Raw genomic sequence first — 17,589 nt, forward strand, 5'->3', positions numbered from 1 at the left:
ATTCAGTCAGTGATGACCTTTCTTGTTCTTATTTTATTTGCTAACTAGAGGCCCTGTGCACAAAAATTTGTGCACTCGGGGGTGGGGGTTCCCTCAGCCCAGCCTGTGCCCTCTCACAGTCTGGGACCCCTTGGGGGATCACCACCTGCTGGCTTAGGCCTGCTCCCCAGGGGATTGGGCCTAAGATGGCAATCAGTCATCCCTCTGGCAGTCCGGCAGCCCTCGGGGGATGTCCACTTGCCAGCGGGGAGCAGGCCTAAGCTGCAGTCGGACATCCTTAGCACTGCTGAGGAGGCAGGAGAGGCTCCCACCACCACCGCTGTACTGGCAGCCATCAGCCTGGCTTGTGGCTGAGCAGAGCTCCCCCATGTGGGAGCACACTGACCACCAGAGGGCAGCTCCTGCATTGAGCATCTGCCTCCTGGTGGTCAGTGTGTGTCATAGTGACCAGTCATTCCCAGTCATTCTGCTGTTAGGGTCAGTTTGCATATTGCCCTTTTATTATATAGGATAGAGGCCTGGTGCATGGTTGGGGGCCAGCTGGTTTGCCCTGAAGGGTGCTTCGGATCAGGGTGGGGGTCCCCACTGGGGTGCCTGGCCAGACAGGATGAGGGGCTGATGGCTGTTTTCAGGCTGGCCACACCCCCTTTAGGGTGGGGGTCCCCACTGGGGTGCCTGGCCAGCCTGGATGAGGGGCTGGTGGCTGTTTTCAGGCTGGCCACACCCCCTTTAGGGTGGGGGTCCCCACTGGGGTGCCTGGCCAGTCTGGGTGAGGGGCTGAGGGCCGTTTTAAGGCTGGCCAGCAACTGAAGCTCCCCGCCTCTCCTTTTTTTTTTTTTTTTTATTCTGGGATTTATTTACCTTCTATAATTAAAACATTGTTGCCATCAAAGGCGCTCCCAGCTCTGAGGCCGCGGCCAGCTGAAAGCAGGTATCTGGGGTTTGTTTAGCTTCTATAATTGAAACATTGTTGCTTTCAGTGGAGCTCAGAGCCGGGCCATGGCAGGTGGGGAACCTTGGCTTCCTCCATCACTGGAGCAAGCAAACCACCTGCTCCCTTCAGCTGTGTGGCTGCCGGCCGCCATCTTTGTTGGCAGTTAATTTGCATATCACCCTGATTAGCCAATGGGAAGTGTAGCGGAGGTATGGTTAATTACCCTTTTTGTCTTTTATTAAATAGGATAACATTTATAACCATGTGCCCTAAATCTTGGATTTCAATTTTTCTTCCATTATTCAGTATTACAGTTATACAGAAGCTGGATAAAAGTCATATTTCAAATTACGTGTTTATAAAGGCAAAGATTTCACATGACAAAATAAGTGGTAATCACCTGCCAATTTCTTTCCTAATCAAGAACATATTAAAAAGTTCAACAGACATAAATTTGTTTCATGATAAATACAGTTATTTAAAAATAAAATGTTAATAAGTGTTATAATAAGCATTCATGAATAATATTGTTATTCAAGGGAAAATATTAGCATAAGGAAGCCATTTGGGTCTTGATTTGAAATTATGGGTATTTCAAATTCACATTGTTTTAGAAATGTACAATGTCCTGAATATCACACATTCAAATTTGATTGGTAGAATGAACAAGACCCTATGGAGTTTCACATCAATCATTTAACACTATCTACTGTAAATCAAAGAAAGAACCCCAAAACTCTAGTGGGTTTTATAATGGAAATAATGCATTTCAATAGTTTCCACTTGGCTTTTCTCCCAAGGTTTCAATTGTTTGCATAACAAATGTTACTCAGCAGGACACACAATAAGGAGTTCACCCAGTTTGTTAGGAACCTAGTTATAAACCATTTTTCTTAGTTATCATATAATTTTGGATCTTTATTGTAATGAATAGTTTTTCTAGTTTAGAATACGAAGAGATTAAGTCCCTTAACTTATGTGAAACATATAAAAGGAATAAACTCAGTGACAGTGTGAATTCTGAAAATTGATAGTTGTTCCCCCACCCCCATTTCATTGTTTTGCTTTCCATGGTTTCAGTTACCTGCAATCAACAACAATGCCAAAATATTAAATGGAAAATTCCAGATATAAGCTATTCATAAGTTTTAAGTTGTGTACCATTCTGAAATCTTGTGCCATCCCACCAAGTCCCACCTAGGAAGTAAATCATCCCTTTGTTCAGTGTATCCATGAGGCATGTACTACCCACATCTTAGTCACTAAATAGCCCTCTAGGTTATCAGATCAACTGTCCGAGTATCACAGTGCTTGTGCTCAAGTAACCTTTACTTTACTTAATAATGGCTCCAAAGCACAAGAGTAGTGGTAGATATGCCAAAGAGAAGCTATAAAGTGCTTCGTTTAAGTGAAAAGGTGAAAGTTCTCAACTTAATAAGGAACTAAATACAAAGTTTATGCTGAGCTCTATGGTAAGAACGAATCTCCTATCTGTGAAATTGCCTAATTTCTAAATTAAACTTTATCATAGGTATGTATGCATAAGAAAAACCATGGTACATACAGAATTCAGTACTGCCTGCAGTTTCAGATGTTCACTGGGGGGAGGGACTACTGTATGCCATTTTTCTTTAGATAATATATTCTTTAATCAATTTCTGCAAATGAATCTAATTATTGTTCCCAAATTCCCAGTTGTTTAATGGATCTGATTTAATAATGATTCTAATTATACCCAAGAGGGAAAAGAACTTCTTACATTTTGAAATTACTCTATTTTTACTGAACTGAACGCAATTTACATTTTGTTGCCCTATGGCTAAAAAATAGGCGCTATATCTCAAAATTTTCTATTAAATTCAACAAACATTTATTAAATGATTAGGGTTCAAAGTAAGATTTAAATATAATTCTTTATAGTCTTTTCATTGTGATAGCAGATACACTGAATAAATTTTAATTAGTCCATGGGCTTGCTCCATGTTGCTATTATAAATTTATAAATTACTGTTAAACTATTTTCTACCATGTGCTATTTCATTAATTTTTTAAAGATTTTTACATTATGAACATGTTTACTTTTCTTTTTAAACATTTAAAATATTTTTAAAGTATATTTTCTTGAACTTGCTTTGTTTCTTAGCATGGGTCAAGCCCAATTTCAGTGTGTATAATAAGTGCAACTACTTATTAACATGGTCTTTAAAGATCATAAATATAGCAGGAAACAAAAAGGCAAAGGGTTCACCTTTGTACATGTTTAATGTAGTATGAATCAAGTAACCCTGCAAGAATTATGTGAGTTATTTTGCATAAAAATCCAGTGTAGCCCAACTTTTTCCTACCACATATACAACATGATATATGCTTCTATTCTCAATTCAGTCTTGGCATAACCAACAAAAATAAAATGAATGTGAGGATAAGGATACAAATAAAAGCATATTTCTTCTTTTTATTTTCAGATGGCGATAGTCCTTAACAGTTTTTATTTTGCCCATAAAAGTACTCAAGATCTTGCCAGCAGATCTTGATACCACAGAGAAATATGTGGCTTTACAAACACGTGATGGTCAGAAAGGTGGGAAAAGCAATGACTCTGGACTAGTCAAGTGATTATAAAACCAGATTTTCTAATAAGGTTCCAAATGAGCAAGCTAGATTTTCCATATGGCAAATCCAATGAAGATGTGAGAAAAATACATGTAAGACAATAGGGGAGGGAGAGTAAATTACCAGAGGCCACTGCCAAGAACCAGTCCGGTGGCTTAGAACAGGCACTGAGGTCTAGTCAGCCAGCTCGTGCTTGTACTGGCTCAGGGCTCTCCTATGTGAAGCTTACCCTGCAGGCTTTGGATTTGTTGCTAGCCAGCTGAGCCTTGCTGCCAGCTCCCCTTGGGTTCTGGTTACACTTGCCTAGGGGTTCAGACCTGTAAAAGCCAGCAGTCTTGATACGTTTATCCGGAAGCCTGCATCCCTGCAACTTCTCAGCCAGAGTCACTCTAAGTCACCTTAGCATGAGTTTTCACCAAATAAACCTTAATTTTATTTGGATTCATCATTAAAAGATTATTGTCTACAACACAAGTTCCCTAATGAGCTTTCCATCCATTCAAGTCAGTGGATGTGTCTATTGACGCCTGGTGTCTATAGAGAGAAAAAATTAGAGGCTGCCCTGTCTGTGCCAATTACAAATGTATCCATGTAGCAAGACTGCAATTGCATTCTGTCACAGCACCAGGACTTTTTAAGTCCTAAGGATATTAGGAATAAACTCTCTGTTGTCCCCTTATTTCTCCTTGATGGCATTTTTCGGTAAGACATCCCTCCCAAAATGCATGGCTTCTGTAAGTTTGTAACTCCAGCGAAGAAGTGAATAATCTTCTGCCACCTGTTTGCAGTGTGAGTGATACCATCCATCACACTGAAAGCTAAAACTGGTGAAAGCCTGCCGGATCATAACATTATGATATAGGCACTACCTTCTTTTTGGCAGATTCAGCCTTTCAAATAGTAAGACTACCATAATATGGCGCTGGTAATAACGTAGATCCATTTTCATACCATCCAACTGTCTTATCCATTTGTTAATATTTTCCTGTTTGCAACATTCAGTCCCATCCTCCCCCCCCCCCCCCCCCCAATCTGGAAGGTCCAATAGTCTTATTGACTGCAAACTATATTTGAGATTTATTTTCCCAAAGAGTGGGTCGACCACTGCCCCAGTCCCAGGGTCCTCATTAGAGAGCAGCTGAGACGTCTCTGAAAGGAACTTTTTCAGATAGTAATTTCAACCGGGAATCTTCACAATGACTGAAGCTTTCTCTAACGGTAACCTTGAAAAAGGACACGGTAAAGTTCTGACTGAGTGTTCTCAAGTCCAAGGAAAAAAGCCCGAAGGTTCTGAAGATGCTGGTTGGGAACATTAATTCTGAAAACCTACAAAGTACGAATCCCGGGGCTCCTTTTAGATTCCCCTCAGCTCCTTCTCTCCCAAATCTCAGCTTCTTTTTCTTTTCACTGTCTCTCTCGTCCATATCTTGTTATTGGGGCCACGGTGGAATATATACTTGTTTATATTGTCCAGTGAAGTTATTTTTTGTTGTGGCAAAAAAACCCATCAGATGAAATTATTTTTCACAAGTTTTGATATGTACTCTCCAGTCTTGCTAACGACATGTAATTGTTGTGCAGCAGATCTCTAGGGAATTTTGTTTTTTTCCCCCAAGAGCATTGTCACTTTACCAAAATCAAACTTAAGTCTTATAGTAAAGGGAACTAAAGAATTGCATTATTATTTTAAACAGATATATCTCTTAATATATGGAATTTTATATCATATGTAATTCACACTTGTCCTCTTTTCAAATTTCGTAACTATACACAAAACATCTTGTATTCTAAAATCCCAAAGGGGAATGGATAGCAAGCTAATTCCATGTGTTTACAAAAGGGGCCAGTATTAGGAGAAGGAAGTTTACAGTCAAAGTGACATGAATGGACCATTCATTTGTATGGCCACTAATTCCAGAGGGCAACTGATTATAAATTAAGTGCCTGCCATTCAGTAATAGATGATTATATCTGACATAATGAAGTAATAATGGACGGCGCTCACACACTGCTTGACTATTAAGTGCCCATTTATTGTCCCTGCACCAGGTGCGATAGTGATAGGCCATACAAATCATCCAGAAGAAATGTCACAATAGACTCCTTTGCTGATAAAGCACCACGCATGCTTATTAATATAGCAGCTTGTCTTCGAACTGGCCCATCTGCTCATTTAAAACAAATCTTTTCCCTATAAATATTTTAAAGTTAAGAGCATGGCCGCTAGTAATAGTTTTAGAGTAATAGAAATGGAAAGGGAAGACAAAGGAAAATAACCAGCACCTACATGAAAATATTATGCTCTTTCTTTTACCTTGGATGTGTTTAACAGAGCACGGGGCAGGGAGGTAGCTCTTAATGTGGCATTAGCTTTAGATTAGCACCCTCAGAGTGGAGGCCTTCGGAAATGGTCCAGGCTCCAGCTGTTGCCGGTGCCAGGTGGAAAATGGCAAATTGCACCAATGTTTTCAAAGTACACATTTCAATAAAGTGCAAAATGAAGTACTCCACTAAGCCATTCTCCAGAGGAATAGTTCCTATGCATTCAAACACATCAGAAAACATTTTAGCAGGGGAGATTTTTAGAAAGAAAAATGATACCACAGACTTTTTTAGAGGGGAGATTTAAAACGGAGCATTTGCTTCTGCAAAACCATTTCCTATGTCAACATCACATTTTTATATAACGGGGGATAACAATAGAAGCATAACTTGAATGCCTGCTTTTTTATTTTTTATTGGAAGAAACCAGAAACACAAGGCTAACACACTTTCCAGCTGGCAATCCGGGTTTAATGTGCTTGCAGGGCAGCCAGGACGCTCTGTGTTCTGTCTTCAAGAATGGTTTTGTCTAACAAACAAGTATGCCCTGAGGTGCCCCTCTCGAATGCACACACACATCTGCAATGAAGTACAACTGTTCAAAACAGTGAAGCAAAGGAAAGGCATGGACCATTGGGGAACCTGAGGTGGTTTTCACTCTACAGCCATGGCTTCATTTATTCATTCATTTCTACCTAAATAAAGTCTGGCAGGCATGACTTTCTTAGGTTCGAGAAAAGAACTTCATCAAACTCAATGTCACATAAATCTACTGGTCAGGCTTTTCTAAACAAATTACCTATTGAAATAACTAAGCACCTGGTAACAAAAGGGTCGATCGATGACCTGTAAAAGGCTAAAGGTCTCAGATACCTCTGAAATTATATTTTGTATCAACTACAGAATGAAAGGAAACTATTTCCAGTCACATTTCAAGTTACATTATTTCCCAAGAATTAATAATGGATAACTTTTAACTTGACTATGAATTACTATTGTCTTCCAGAACAGCATCAATATCTACCCAAATGATGCAAATTAGAAATCAAGAAATTATCTTTTAATTCCCTCTCAACAAATCCCACTGATCAGCAAGACTTTTTCCGCCTTTACCTGCAGTGTCTACGACACCAAGTCCACTTTATTTCCATTGCCACTGTCTTCTGGTTTACATTCTCAAGAACCCTTTCTTGAAATAACCTACTAATTCTCTCAGCTCTCAAACCGTCCTAAGCACCGGAGTCATTCAAACATTTTTATGCAGGAGTTGTAGGAATGCCTTCTGTGCTTGAAGACCTTCCAATATCTATCCTCATTTTAACGGGATCAATATTCTGTGCGCCTAGCATGAGAATTTGATCCTTAGGGACTCAGCCTGTAAAATCTTTTCTTTGGTTATCTGTGAGCAGTCAATGCTCTTACTCCCTGCAGGGGCGGTAGCTCCAGGGCATTAACTGGAATCCAGGCATATGCTCCCTCAGGTCTTGCTTCTAAGGGGTTTAGCACTTAGTCCCGCAGCAATCAGAATTCACCTGCTTCCATATTCTTCTGCTACCTCTGGATCAGAGACAGGAAGTCACACGTTACCAAGAAGCCAGTAATGTGGAAAATGGAGGGAAAAGAAGGAAAGAGAATCTTCAGAGAATTTAAGTGGTAAGGGGGAAAGAATTCCCTCTTGTAAATGAAATTTTCAAGAAAGGCCACACCAATATGATGGGATTTACTTCTCTCTAAGGCTAAGCCATTCTCCACTCTCCCTATAGCAAGTCATCTTTTGAAAATTGAAATCAGATTATGTATTACTCTGTATAAAAACCCTTCAGGGATTCTCATAGCTCTTAAAACACCAACTGCTTTCATGACCCACAAAGCTCACAAATATTCTCTGCTTGACCAAACTTTGATTAGGTTCTTGAACCTTCTCCTAGGCCCATCTGTGCAGTTCCCTGTAAAACCCAGTTTTAGCAAGAATCCTGCTAAGGCAGTTTAACCAGAACCCCCCCCATCCTGGGTACCTGATAGCCCTGGCTACCTGATCTGGTTCCTCATCCTCCACCCTTCCTGGTGGTATCTGATCACCCTATCCTGTCTTCAGCTAGAAGCCCATCAAGTGGTTTCAGAATCCCCTTCACTCCCGATTTAATAATTTCCTATCCAGTGACCCACCCTGCCCCCCCCATCCCAACTCTGTTCCTTGGCTATAAATTCCCACTTATTTATGCTGTATTTAGAATCTATGTTCATTCTGTACTATTGTCTCTTTGAAAAAAAATCTGTTCTTAACACTTTGCCTACTCTCCAGCTATGTTTTTTCTTTGAAAAGGTCCTGCATAATCTGAGTCCTGTCTAAATACTCTCACTATATCCCCAGAACCCATCCACCCATACTGTGATCCACAAATTATCATGCCCATTTTTTGTTATATCTTTTATTTTTTATTTTTAAATTAAATCTTTATTGTTCAGATTATTACAGTTGTTCCTCTTTTTCCCCCCATAGCTCCCCTCCACCCGGTTTCCACCCCACCCTCTGCCCTTACCCCCCCCCCCCCCACTGTCCTCATCCATAGGTGTACGATTTTTGTCCAGTCTCTTCTGCACCCCCCACACCCCTTTCCCCCCAAAGAACAGTCAGTTCACTCCCTTTCTATGCCCCTGATTCTATTATATTCACCAGTTTATTCTGTTCATCAGATTTTTTATTCACTTGATTTTTAGATTCACTTGTTGGTAGATGTGTATTTGTTGTTCATAATTTGTATCTTTACCTTTTTCTTCTTCTTCCTCTTCTTAAAGGATACCTTTCAGCATTTCATATAATACTGGTTTGGTGGTGATAAACTCCTTTAGCTTTTTCTTATCTGTGAAGCTCTTTATCTGACCTTCAATTCTGAATGATAGCTTTGCTGGGTAAAGTAATATTGGTTGTAGGTTCTTGCTATTCATCACTTTGAATATTTCTTGCCACTCCCTTCTGGCCTGCACGGTTTCTGTTGAGAAATCAGCTGACAGTCGTATGGGTACTCCCTTGTAGGTAATTGACTGTTTTTCTCTTGCTGCTTTTAAGATTCTCTCTTTGTCTTTTGCTCTTGGCATTTTAATTATGATGTGTCTTGGTGTGGTAATCTTTGAATTCCTTTTGTTTGGGGTTCTCTGTGCTTCCTGGACTTGTAAGTCTATTTCTTTCACCAGGTAGGGGAAGTTTTCTGTCATTATTTCTTCAAATAGGTTTTTAATATCTTGCTCTCTCTCTTCTTCTGGCACCCCCATAATTCGGATGTTGGTACACTTGAAGTTGTCCCATAGGCTCCTTACACTATCTTCGTATTTTTGGATTCTTTTTTCTTTTTGTTTTTCCGGTTGGGTATTTTTTGCTTCTTCGTATTTCAAATCTTTGACTTGATTCTTGCAATCCTCTAGTCTGCTGTTGGAACTCTGTATAATATTCTTTATTTCAGTCAGTGTATGTTTAATTTCTAGTTGGTCCTTTTTCATATCCTCGAGGGTCTCACTAGATTTATTGAAGGTCTCACTAAATTTATCGGCAGTTTCTAGAAAATTCTTGAAACACCTTATAACCGTGGTTTTGAACTCTATATCCAGTAGTTTGCTTTCCTCCATTTTTGTCATTGTGACCTGTTTCTTTGTCTCTGCATTTTGGCTGCTTCCCTGTGTTGATAGAGTGGCTTTCTGTGCTAGGTGTCCTATAGGGCCCAGTGGGTCAGCCTCCCCAATTACCTGAGGTGGACACTCTTGGTGCACCCCTTTGTGGGCTCTGTGTACAGTCTTGTTGTAGTTAAGCCTTGATTATTGTAGTTATCACTGGGAGGAATTGACCTCCAGGCCAATTGACTGTGAGAATCAGCTGTGTCTACAGTGGGAGAACTTCTGTGCTGGAGACACACTTCTGGGGCAAGACTTGCTTCAGTGGGGCTTTGGTGCTCACTGAGTCTGCCCCCTGAGTGTGTCCCTTATGGATCTGAGGAGTTGTAATCTGGATAGTCCCACTCTGACCACTGGGTACACTGGCTCTTGGATCTCTAAGGAGGTGCTAATTTAGCCTCTGACTGAGGCTACCCAGCAGGAGCTATGGAGAGATCTGCAGATTTCTCTTCTTTGTTTGGGATTTGGAGGTGCCTAGATGAGGCCCAGCTGTGAAGCAATGCAAGCTGCTGTGGGGCCTTGGGCCTTCTTTTGGAAGTTCTGGGTCTCTCTGACCCAGCTGCAGTTTGTTAGGTAATTTTAGATTGCAAAGGGCCAGGCCATTCATATGCAAAAGCCTCTGCGCACAGCTTCGGTGGGGCGGGTCTCACAGAAGCAACAGGGCGGAGCAAACAGCTATGGCTGATCCTCAGCCCAGCCCTAAGAGGCCCCGGGTCTCAGTGTCCCGTGGTAATTGCTGCAAGCACCTCTGAGAGAAAGCCACCCTTGAGTTCCGAACGATGCCAAACAGTCCAGTTTCTCCCCGTATGAGTCTGGGTCCCCAGAGACTCACCCGGAACTGGAGTTCAGAGCGGGAGCCTATGTCTCCCTCCGGATTGAAAAAGACAACCACGTCCTCAGTTGCCAGCCCTTTCCGCATGCGCCTCTGTACCTCTGCACTTTACTTCCGAACCTCCTGAGTCTCAGTGTGCTTTTCTCTTTTGGCCAGCCTTCCTGTGGTTCTGGATGATGTCCCTTTTGTCTTTTAGTTGTATTTTTGAAGTGGTTGTGCGAGGCAGCAATTTCCGGTGTTTACCTATGCTGCCATCTTGGTTTCTCTGTTATATTTTTTTATTAATTTATAGTTTATTTTCCCTGTCAAGAGTCCTGCTTCTTGACAGACCTGCAAACCGCGCAATTCCATCAAGGACTGACACCGAAGGGGCCCTCATTAGTGAACAAAAGAACTGACAAACCAGTACTTTTCTAGTTTAGGACCTTTGGTTATACTATCCTTCAAATTCAGTCAAGAACAACTTATTTTTATTCCTCTCAGTTCAGCTCAACAGTTACCTCCCTGGAGTAGTTTTCCTTGATCATCCACCTTACATATCTTTTTTATACCTTTAATCATAACCTGTTCATAATCTTGGTTGTCTAATCCATAAGTGATACATGGTTTACTTCCCCCGTGACAAGGTAAAGTCCACAAAGACAAACATCTTTTCTCTCTTATACCTCACTGCATTGCCAGTCCCCTGTAGAGTGTATGGCACACAGTAGTAACTCACTACAGTATAGTCACATGAAAATTAATTTGCCTTACATTCAAATATATACATTTAAAAGTATTTGGGGGGAAGATTCCACTTCCCATTTTACTCAAGGAGCTCATGGCTGGAGGAGTAGGGATTATGTTCTCTTAGTTGTATGTCTCCTCACACCACTCATCACATAAGTATCTCTATGTCCAAAAGAGACTTGGGGTATTTTTGTGTGCACATTTTCTGATATTAAGGAATACCTCACTATTGGAAATACCATATTTTAAGGATAATTCAGAGGATTTTTTCAAGGTGGGATTTTTATTTTTTAGTTTTTATCCTCTCCAATTAACTTCGGAACCTAAACCATGCCTAAGATGCAACTACACAGAAAATATTAGTTAAATATAAAATGAAAGTTACTCTTCCAGGAGGTCACAGAGAAAAGCTGATGTATAGTTTTTAAAATATGTACATTTTTATTGATTTTAGAGAGAGAGTAAGGGAAAGGGAGAGAGAGAAACATCAATCGGCTGCCTCCTGCACACTTCCTGTTGAGGATCCAGCAGCAACCCTGGCAAGTGCTCTGAACGGGTATCCTACTGGTGACATCTTGGTTCATGGGAGGACGCTCAACCAAATGAGCCACACTGGCCAGGGCTGAGGTATAGTTTCATTGTTTGATACATGTTTGAGATTTAAAATGTATAGAATATGGTTATTTTTCATATAAAACTATAATGTAATTAAACTAACATGATTTAAAGATGATAAGGACATGGCAAACTCTCTTGAGGACTTATTTTCTTGATCTTGCCATTTATGAGCTATACCTAGTTTTAGACTAGACCTATTATGTGTTGTTGCTAAATTATATTTGCAGAGCAGTCTATAGGGTAGGTAGTAATTTTACATATATGATTATATTGATATTTGATACTTAAACATTCCTGGGAAAGAGGCTGTTGCTGTAGCTACGGGTTTGTCCATGATCATATGGTTAGCAAATTGGGGTTATTACAATTAAATGCAAACAATAACATACATATTTGGGAAGTATGTTATAACTTACAAAACCCTTATACTTATTCCTGAGAATATTGAAAAAATGTACATTTTACCATTAAGTTTATAATTTAACTTCCATTAAATTCAAACCAAAATCAGTGATTACCATATAATATTACAATAGTATGCTCGATGCTAGAAATATAATGATGAACAATAAGTCTGAATGAAAAAGTGATAGCATCTTTGGTAAGACTTAATGAGACAATATGTATAAAATATTTTTTTGTATGTCAGCTACAAGATATATACTTAATAAATGGGAGTGGTGTTTACAATTTACCTTAACGAGCTATACTCTTTCTATCTCGTAGTTGTTGGCAGTGTACTTTAAACACAGCAAAAATGTTAGGCATTTACAAGTGTAGGAAAGGGGTGTTTATTTAACATGATCAAAGCACTCCGTTATTCTGTTATGTGCAAGTTTCCTTTTTATTTCTTTGGGTTAAGAGTGGCTGAAGCTAGGGAATTATGTTCTAATATATAATGTCTGCTAACCAGATAAGTTATCAAAACACCACACAAATATTAAAGAACAGGCCTGGAAACTCCTCAATAAGAATGTCAGATGTCTTGTTCCTTTTTTTTATTTTAATCAATTTCCAATGTTTTTACATTTTTCTAGATAATATTGTGTGTTAATGTCTCTAATTTGTGATGCTAAATCTTTGGCTAGAGGCTAATTCTAATATAGATGTACCAAGCAGGACCATCTGTTTTTTTCAAACTTTAAAAAATATTTTCAATGTGTAGATTTGCTGAGTGTAACACAATTTGCATATGAAACTTCATGCCTGGCATGATTCTAGTTCACTGATTATGTGCCAATGAATCCATGCTTATATTACTCAGTTTATTACAGAAAAAAAGAAAATAAAAAAATAGATGCAGTTTTTCAAATGTCCCCAAATATTTTAGGTTTTTCTCTGACTATAAATTGCAACTGTTAACAATTAGCAAATGCACAAATTATATTTAATATTAGACTTATGATTAAATATAAGGCTCTACTTAAGAAAGATTATACAAAATATACAAATTAAATACAGTGCTGTATTCACCAGCTTTATTACTAGTGGTTTACCATATTGGAAGGTGAAGTATAGCTGGTTACTTTTGATTTTTCTTTTTATGTAGCAGAACATAAAAATATCATCTTTAGTAATACAAATGGAAAAATTTTTCAGAAGTTAATCTTCTGTTGCTATGTAACAGAAATTTATCTAACTTGAATTGCTAGTGAGGTTGTAAAGAATTAGTAGGTTGGGTTCTATAATTGACTGCTAAGGTTATCAACAAATTGTATAGGAAAACAATGAAACAAGACAAAGCCAAAAATAAAATAACAAAGTTACAACGGAAGGGCATTCCTCAACTTTTATATTTGATTGTCAAATAATATAAGCCTTTGTTTAGGATTGTGATTCAGCTTCCAACACAAAATCTCACCCCAAATCTCACTTCAATGAATGATCCTGACTGTAATTCAGACACAATTCTGGGGTTGAATAGTCTTCATGTGGGTAGTTAGGAGGCAAAATAAAGGCTGGGGAGAAAGGGATAGCTGGTGAGGAAACATGACCTTCAGAACTGCAACTCTTAATGCACCCTTCCAAGAACTCCCTTGTGCTTACTGACAACTCTGCTACAAAAGTACCAAAGTAGTCTTTCATTTCCAGTTATAATATATAAGTTGGGAAATACGTCTGAAAAGTATATAGGACTTATTTCCGTATGGAAATATATAATCAATCCCATTAAGTTAACTACAAAATTATAATGACGTTATTTTCATAATGAAAGCTTTAATAATATTAGTGCTTCCAGATGAAGCTGTTTTCCTGATTAATGAGACATATGGCAAGAAAAATCACTATAATGGTGAGTGCTGATTCAGGATCTTACTTTTATGAAGTAGTTTATAGTGAGGGCTGTGACTATTTTTCTATTTATAGTGGCAGCTCTGGTTAATTACCTTGTAATGTATTGTGACATTAATGCACTAGTAAACTATCAGAATTTACACCTCTATTCAGTAATAGAATCTGTAAATTGAAGAATGCATATAAAGTCACCACAGGCATAAATTATGTGACCAAATGCCATGTATGATCACATTAGACTTAAAGAATAGAACCTCTCAAATTTACTCAACAGTAAGTGCCACTGAATTTTGGCTACTTTGAAATGCAGATCACAACTTTTTACTCAAGGCTATTTGGTAACCTGCTTCTACATTTCCCAGATGGTTACTAAGAGCATGTTGGCCACAATTAAGATGCACAATACCAAAGAAAAAAATACATTTGACAAACAAATGCAATAATTTCACAAAATATTTTTCCCTAAAAAATGAACAAAACTAAAAGAAATCAAGAGAATTGAAAGGAGAAAGGATGGTGACATGGTATTTAAAACGAAAATGTTTCATATATGATATAGAACTTGAGAGGGCAAAAAAAAAGGAATGAAATTGTCATATTTATATCTATGTCTATATCTATATTTATATTTTGAACAATTATATAATTATTTTTAAGAATATGGTTTTAAAACACAATTCAATGTTATCAATAATTAGACCACTGTCTCAAATACTCAAAGTACAATCATTACTTTTTAAAACAGAATGAAGTGATAAAACATCTGAAGCAATATGATGTATTATTGTATGTTAGATAGTTCATATTTTGTATTGAAAAATTCCCTGTGCTAATATTGATAATTATATTACTATATTCTTAAATGTTATTGTTTTATATGGTTAGCTTGATGAATATAAAAAATTAAGTATGGTTTTCCTATTAAAATGCAATCAAGTTTATAAAGTACACAAGGAATTTATCTATAAAGCAATAATTTCTAAAACTTTAACATGCCTGTAGACAAGAAAGAAAATACAGAGAGCTACAGGTCAATGCGGGAAGGGGACTATCTAGTATATTGTTCATATTTGCAATATGTATAAAACTCTAGCAAAAAACAGAAAAATAAAACCTAAAATTGCTAACTAATGTTAGTATCCAGGCAGTTCAGAGGATATTGCTATATAATATTACAAAAAAATTATTGGAGATAAAATTCCCAATTATTTTTAAAAAGTAATTTATCTTATTGTATTAATTCAAATAAAAAACTATAATATACATGAGAGGCCCTCTCTCTGTTCCTATATTTATACATAAATATCTATCTCTATCTATATCTGTATCTTCATATATCTATCTATAGATATAATGTAGATATAATAGATATAATATAGTTCATTTGTATAATTTGACTGCATATAAATATTGACATCAGCTTACAGTATAATTAAAAATAGTAAATAAAGGTGAGGAGTGATAGTTGAAAGTTGAAAGGAAATATTTTATTGTTCTGAAGTAATGCTATTATGCCAACTCTATCCCATTTTCAAAATATTTTTAGAAATAAAATATTAGGTTTAAGAAAAAAGCACATGATTGTCTGCCATGTTATTTTGGTGATTTATATCAGCCTCTTTATCTAATTAAGAATTTTTTTAAAAACTGTAGAACTATGGCACATGAGCTAGTGACTATAGCTGCAATTGCATTAATCACCAAGCAGTTTAGGAGAGTCTCTAAGTCAATGTAAGTAGATAAATGATATGAGAACTGGAAGTTATCAAGACAATCATTCTAAGGTCATGCAAGTCTGCCTTGGCTTCAAAGCTCAATTTCTTCCCATTTGCCACAGCGATGAACCCAAAAGTACATAGTAGCAGCCACGTTTTATCTAGGGCCTACCAGATGCCGACTTTATTCTGCATTACTCCTAATCTTCACAAAGATACTATGAAGTTCTCATTTCTGATCTATGTAGTAGTTGAAGAAACTAAAACAAGGAAGTTCTAGAACTCCCAAGTTTAACTTTATTAGCTCTAAATCCTTTCATTTTTATCAGCTAGTTTTTGTCGTATTTCCTTCTAAATTTATTTTACTCTTTATCTGCCCGAAAGTCCTCTCTTTATCTGTATTCATGTTCCTCTGGATTGTAAGATGGAGTCCATTTCTGCTCTCTCACGCCTGGGGCCGGCTAACTTGGCTTTGGCCAATGGGACATAGCAAACATGACACAGGCAGAGTCCTGAAAAACATGTGAACTCTGGGACTTGTTTATATATTGCTGGAAATCCTATCACCATGGGAATGCACCTGTGCTAGGCTGCCGGGTAATGAGAGCCATATGGCCATCACCCCCAATGACATCAAGTTGACTGCCACACATGCGAGCTCCCTCCCCCACAAAACCAGCCATCTGCCAACTGCTAAGCATCCAAGTCAGCACTCACGTGACTCAACCGACTCTGAGAACTATAACAAATGTTTCTTGCTTAAAGCCACTAACTTTTAGAGTGGGTTATTACACATCCTATGCAAGAGCTTACAGTACTCTTCCCAAATCATACTGAGAGCATGTCTGAAAAATTGAATTATACTGAGGTCACCAACTTGCATAAGCAGGTTTACATCTTTCAGAGCAATAGCATTTTGCTAAGAATTAACATATCTAAAACATTGTGTCAATGTAAAACGTACCTATTCCTCATGGTGGGGGATTATGTCATAAGCATCCAAGCTGTTAATCAATATAGAAACCTTGGAGGCATTTCTGTTCCTCCCCCTGTTCTGTTCAGCTGACACGTCTCTTCAACATATCTCTCAGGCCCAGCCGTTGCCGCTGACACATTCCTAACTCATTCTCCAGTCATCTTTTACCCACACTGACTTCACAGATACTTTTCTCATATCAAGCACTGATCATGTTACAATGTAGTATACCACTGACTTAGGGAACAGTTTTTTTAAATTAAAAGTATTCCATCATTCTTTTCCAGAATAAAATGCAAACTCCTCTGCATGTGTGATACGGTCCTTCACGATCTGCCCTGTTGCATCTTTCCAGTCTCTTCCTCTCAAACGGTTCCCATTTTACTGTGTGCCCAGCATATTTCCTGAAAAAGATCACCACTTTGACATATCCATGTTTCAATTCATTCTGTTTCCCTCTCTGTGGGATTCTCCTATGGTTCCGACTCCCTTTTCTGCTTGAACACCGAGGATGCATCCTTCAGCATCTAGGCTGTCTCTTTAAATTTCAGCCACTTAGAAATTGTCCTGTGACTGCCCAGTATGTGCCACGCACAGACCAGTGGCTGGAGGAGAACAGAAATTCTGATACTCTCTCCCCTCAAAGACCTTACAGAAGAGAAAGGGAAACAGGCACGCTGAAAGATAAAAGACAATGTCTTAGGTGTAAAAGTGGAGGCAAGCGCAGGGGGGTGGGGGGTGGGAGGCGCCGGGGAGCACATGGAGAACTGAGGCATCCACTAGCTTCTCCCTAGTACAGAGTCCAGGGAAGCTCACAGAGGAACTGAAGATAAAGAAGCGCCTTGGAACTTAGTGAATTTAGTGAATAGAAAAGAGAAGGTAAGAGAGTCCT

At 38.4% G+C, this 17,589-nt stretch overlaps 1 protein-coding gene across 24 annotated transcripts in view; it reads right to left on the minus strand.

The window, feature by feature from the left end:
• Positions 1-17,589, minus strand: part of ADGRL3 (adhesion G protein-coupled receptor L3) — a 764,879-nt gene that overhangs the window by 210,166 nt on the left and 537,124 nt on the right. The gene's annotated exons all lie outside the window — the stretch shown is intronic.

Source organism: Myotis yumanensis, unplaced genomic scaffold, assembly GCF_028538775.1.
Source record: "Myotis yumanensis isolate MYYU_CA2020_CCGP unplaced genomic scaffold, mMyoYum1.0.hap1 SCAF_1, whole genome shotgun sequence".
Classification (NCBI taxonomy): domain Eukaryota; kingdom Metazoa; phylum Chordata; class Mammalia; order Chiroptera; family Vespertilionidae; genus Myotis; species Myotis yumanensis.